The 5,787-nt window shown below is 35.3% G+C and overlaps 1 non-coding gene across 1 annotated transcript; it reads right to left on the bottom strand.

The window, feature by feature from the left end:
* Positions 1-3,963: 3,963 nt before the first annotated feature.
* LOC112207288 (U6 spliceosomal RNA) lies at positions 3,964-4,070 on the bottom strand. The gene has a single exon (XR_002941720.1). It is a non-coding gene; the product is annotated as a U6 spliceosomal RNA (small nuclear RNA).
* Positions 4,071-5,787: the final 1,717 nt, after the last annotated feature.

Here is a 5,787-nt window from a genome sequence, read left to right as displayed (position 1 = left end):
GTGGTCCTCTGAGGGTTGTCTGTGTTTATAAATGTATATATACCATTTATGATCTCCTAAATGGGAACTTTTGAAGAATGGAAAAAAGTCTTAAGATAACTTAAAAATATGAAATATTTTATATATTTTTTAAAGAAGTTAGAATTCACCTTTAAAATTCAAAAATAAAAATATTTAATTTTTATCTAGTTTAAACGCTTAAATTGATCAACAATGTATAAAAATTCACTCAAGATAATAACTTTAAATTCAATATCAAGTGATTTTTAAAATAATTTTCCAGTACAAAAATAGCAGAGCCTGTTTTTGTTTCAATGCCATTGATTTTTAACTCAATGATAAAAAACAGGCACTTTATTTTAAAATTCCTCAATGTTTTCTTGATGTTTATGGTCTATTGTTAAAGTGGGAAATAATTTCTACCTAAGACAACATAGGTAGAAATTCACAATGAATTAAAAACTAAATGTTACTATTTTTTTTTAAGTAAGCATCATGGAATAAATAAATCAGGATCAATGAACAAAAATGGTCCTATTTAACTAAGGCAAAAACGTACACATACATTTTTAGTAGGTTTTATAGGACATGAAAGATAAGATAGGTATAGAAAAAAATTTCAGAGCTAAAGTTTCTAAGTGGAATATGAGTTGTTTGTAATATTGCAAAGTTTCTCCAGAAAGTATCTGGGACAAGTCACTTTCTAAGGTAGCCCAGACACAATTAAGTAGGTAGAACAATTCAATTGCACATAAGATTATAATCAACGATACCTTTTGCCTTAGGCACTTTTATATTTTGCATTTGTATAAATATACATTTCTTTTTATGTAAATTTTTAATAATATTATTGAGCAATTACTCTAATAGTTACTTAACTCACATAACCTCAATTTTCTTGTTGTTTCTTTCAATCATATTGTGAGGTTATTGTTCCATTTTGCAGACAAGAATCCTTTGTACATGATGGTGAATGGGAATACTAAAACAAAAACCATTTATTTCAATCACTATTTTCCTTGACTCACCTACTTACTGGAGTATAGTGCTGCATGTATATTATGCACTTAATATATACTTCATGATTGATTGATCAAAAATTAATTAAGGTTCTTGTCCTGTGAGATATCTACAATACCATCTAAGAAAACAGAATAAATACCTCCTATTTTTTGAAAGCTTCCTGTGCTTTTTCTATCTTTCCAGAAGTTGAGCCCAGCAATCATGATATCAGCAAACGTCCCTCAACATAAAAATCTTTCTCTTCCTCTGAACTCCCCTTCTCTGTCCCGATGACACCCTGCTCAATGAAGTGCAAACAATCGATGGGTTCTCTGTCAATCAATGAGTGTCTCTTCTAAGAGGCACAGAAATGTGGAAAACAGTCCTGGACTGTGAGGGGCTGGGGGAAGAATAGCTGGCAATTTTTTTTTTTTTTTTTTTTTTTTTTGAGACGGAGGCTCGCTCTGTCGCCCGGGCTGGACAGGCTGGAGTGCAGTGGCGCGATCTCGGCTCATTGCAAGCTCCGCCTCCCGGGTTCATGCCATTCTCCTGCCTCAGCCTCCCGAGTAGCTGGGATTATAGGCGCCGGTCACCAGGCCAGGCTAATTTTTTTTGTATTTTTAGTAGAGACGGGGTTTCACCGTGTTAGCCAGGATGGTCTCGATCTCCTGACCTCGTGATCCGTCCGCCTCAGCCTCCCAAAGTGCTGGGATTACAGGCGTGAGCCATTGCTCCCGGCCTAGCTGCCATTTCTTTACAACTTAACTGGCAGTATGTATTTGGTCATATCACTTCTCACCTGCTCTAGACCTCCGTTTGCTCATCTGCAAAATGATAGTATTTGAAAGGTTAATTCTAAGATTCCTTCTAGCTCTCCTGATCTCTGCTCCTATTTATAACATCTTTATTTCTTGAGGTGGGTGGGCATTCGAAGAAATAAATTCAGAAGGTAGAAATGTTCTGAAATACACAGTTTGTTAAACTCATTCCAAAGAAGCACACATTCTATTTTTCTCCTCAACGGCTTTCTTGTTTTAAGGTTTATATTTTCAAAATGATGCTTTCTGAATAAATATATGGGGGCAATAAAACCAGCCATAAAAGCAAACCAGTAAGGTGGCAATAAAATATGAATCATGGTTCCCAGTATCAGTAGAATTGTCAGAATGTACATATCACCGTGTATGACACTAACACTTGTGTTCTCTAGCGGGGAGGCATGTGCTAACCTAGGACTGAGCAGACATTGAAGTATAGAATGGGGAAAATAACATAAAAGAATCTCTCTATGTCTTACAGCCAGTATGGCTCAAAAGTTTACCATTTGAAAGAGTTCTAGTTGGATCAAGGTGTGATCCAGCAGATAAAATGGTGTCAAGAAATTGAGGGAGGTACTTTCTGTCTTTGATTCTGTACTTCACAGGATGAGTGATGTTGAAGAAGGTTATCAACTTTTATATATCAACTTCTCCACAGTGAACTAGTGAAATAACACTCGACTTCCCTCAGTTGTATGTGTTTCTTCATAAGACTAATATTTATAAAAGGTTTCAGTCTCTTTATAAGGAAGAACTCTGTAATAATAATAATAGTAATAATAAGGACTGTAGTCATTTCCCACCACAAATGTTCAGGAAATAAAATGAATAGTGTCACAGAGCAATTTGCTAAACTATATTTTGTAAGTACAAATAGGAATTTTCTGCATCACATGCAATTCAGTCTATCGAATTTGTATGAACATGACCAAGGAGAATACAATACAGGAGCTGTAATTTAATGATCACACTAGACAGCAGCCTCCCACATAGCAAGAGGTTATCATAATTATTTACATTTGGGTGTAGAAAGAAGACAAAATGTGTCATCTTTTTGGTTACTGCTTACATTAAAAAAAGAAAACGCTCTTCTCGAGCAGGTGCAGTAAGCAATATGAATTAATTAAAACTCACTAACTTTGATACTGGAAGCAGAAATTTATATCCAATAAATAATTTCTCTAATTTAAGACAAGAGGTTCTCTTGGGAAGACAAAATCTTCAAAAGATTTAGAGAAAGGAAATCATGACTTTTGACGTATCACTGCAGCCACATATCCAACAGCTGGCTGATACAGTTTTGAGAATACACTGGAGAACTGCAGATTCTGAGGGGTCTACACCTTGCCTCCAGTTTCTTCCACTCAGAATTTTCACGGCTTATACTTGTATGTACACTGCTTGCTGCATATAGATAGGTGTTTACAGAACATGTATTATTAGAACCAGGGAGAGTAAACAGAATATCTGTCTGAATTAACTTTCCTGTCCAGCCACTTTGGGATAATCAGATTTTTATCTGAATAGAAATGAGATTTAGGTATAGAAGATGGTCATAGATAGAGGTGTTTTCCCCAATCTTGTAATGAAATCACCTTCCACTATTTTTACAACATTTTCTAAAATATTGAATTGAGCAAGAGATTAAGAAAAATCTTGCTTTGGTGTGTGTTCTCTGCCATGAATATGGTTTTAAGGATAAAAATGTACTCCATGCTCATGAATACATCCTCACCAGTTTATAAGGGGGAGTGAGGTCATGAAATTCAGCAAGCACATCTGAGCAAACCATGTAATCAGGATGATGGAGGCTTTCTAGCTTTATTTAGGAGAAAAGAGGACTCCAAAAGGCCAAGACCAGGACCAGTTAGGCAAAACGTGAAGCAGATTGGAGTATTAAAATGTACTAAAAATAGAATATTTCCAAAGAATGTATATGGAGTTGCTTTTAGAAGTAAGAGAATTATGCAACTAGGAGGAAGTAGGAGGTTACTGGGAATATTTTATGTAAAAAAGAGCTTAGAGATCAATTTACCTATTTCACATCTCTTCTGAGATCCTGCTCTGAAAACCCTATTTAGTAGCCAGACTTATTATTATTATTATTATTTATTTTACTTTAAGTTCTGGGATACATGTGCAGAAAAATATGGAACGCTTCACAAATTTGTGTGTCATCCTTGTGCAGAGGCCATGCTTATCTTCTCTATATCATTCCAGTTTTAGTATATGTGCTGCTGAAGCAAGTACCAGACTTATTTTTATTGTGTATTCTCTGAATACCAGGTATATGATTAGATTTAGCAAACAAGTTACTTATCATGTTATATGATGCTTCCCAAACAACATTGTAAAGCTGCATTTCTTTGGAAGTCAACTATTGTACTCAAATTCATATGAGCTACATGAGACAAATAAAAAATACATCCACAAATTTAAACATATTTATTGAGTGACTACAATATGCCAGATACCATTCTAGGTGCTGAGTATACCTTGGAGAACAACTGCAAATAGCCCTGAACTTTTTCTACTGGGGAAGGAGATAGATGGTAAATATGGAACACATGTACTGTGTCAGAATATCATAAGTTTATGGAGGAAAGTAAAACAGGAAGGGAGCCTACAGAGCGCCAAGCCTGGTCAATGGGGCGGGGATGTGAAATGTTATCTAGAAAATTCTAAGATAGGTGCTCTGAGAAGGTGGCATTTAGGCCAAAACTTGAAGCTCAGATGAGCCCACTGTCAATGAAACTTAAAGTTAAATTTAAATTGATTATTTTTACCTTTATCAATGTAGATTCACTCTTCATTCCATCTTGTCTTATGTTTTATCCAAGAAAGACACAAATCTAAGATCTTGAGGAATTTAACTTTCTTAAATCTTTATGCTTCTCTATGAAAGCACTTACCCCATAAGAAAAAATGTAATCTTTGTCCTGTGCTGTAATGCAATGCAGTGTGCGGCAGAAAGCATAAAAGTGAGAACTAAGAAACCTGGGTTCTAGTTGCATGATTTATACATTAATTAATAACCTCAGTTTGTTCATTTGGGGAATGAGGGCATTGGACTATTTCAATATTTCCAAAAGGAGCGTAACATTCCATGGAGCAGTTGTGCTGGAGACACTTGAAAATCAAGAGTGGACAATTAAATTTGGAAGCATCATATGTCAGATGGTCCCTAACTGAGGAGTACAAAGGCATTTCAGCAGGTTAAAGAAACTGAGGAGGTAGTGAATAAAAGGAAGCCATTTAACAATTAACTTTGTTTAACTCAAAATTTCCTAAACGTATTAGAACAAACTTGGGAAACACTGAAATAGATCATCAATGCTAATGTTTTTACAGTTAAGAAATTCTATGAGTGTTCTTTTTCATTGTTAGTTCCATTCTACTGTATCCTTAAAGATGACCTAATTATGCAGAGACTGACAACGACATAAAAATCTCAGACACTTAAACAATAAAACTTATTCCTTACTTACGCAACATGTCCATTGAGGATTGGCTGCAGTCTTCGTTCCACAGTTTTCTCACTGCATTTTCCAGTAAGCAGAACAACCACAGTCTAAGCATTATCCATCAGTCTGGCATAAAAAAGGAGAGGCTACTGTGACCTAATTTAAAGTGCATTTGGAAGTATATGCTTAATTTGTGCTTGAAAAATTACAGATATTGGTGAAAGCACTAATGACTCCATGTTTACCTCCTGAAATAACCTCATGGCTACATTAAATCTAATAAATGCTAGATTTTATAAGTTTTATGTTGTCAACTGCTGGATTTTGTGGTCTTCCAATAAGGCTTTATTCTGGTAGGCAATAGGTTACTCGTGGATAAGCTTTATCTTTTTGAGACTTAATTTCAAGTGCTTTTTGGATAGGACTAAAGTATCCTTTTTTCCTAATGCTCATTTAGCCCTGTTTCTGAGGCATGACCCTCCTTTCACGGCCTCTATTGAATG

Source organism: Pan troglodytes, chromosome 4, assembly GCF_028858775.2.
Source record: "Pan troglodytes isolate AG18354 chromosome 4, NHGRI_mPanTro3-v2.0_pri, whole genome shotgun sequence".
Classification (NCBI taxonomy): domain Eukaryota; kingdom Metazoa; phylum Chordata; class Mammalia; order Primates; family Hominidae; genus Pan; species Pan troglodytes.
The sequence above is the reverse complement of the archived record's forward strand: the minus strand, read 5'-3'. Positions and strand labels throughout refer to the sequence as shown.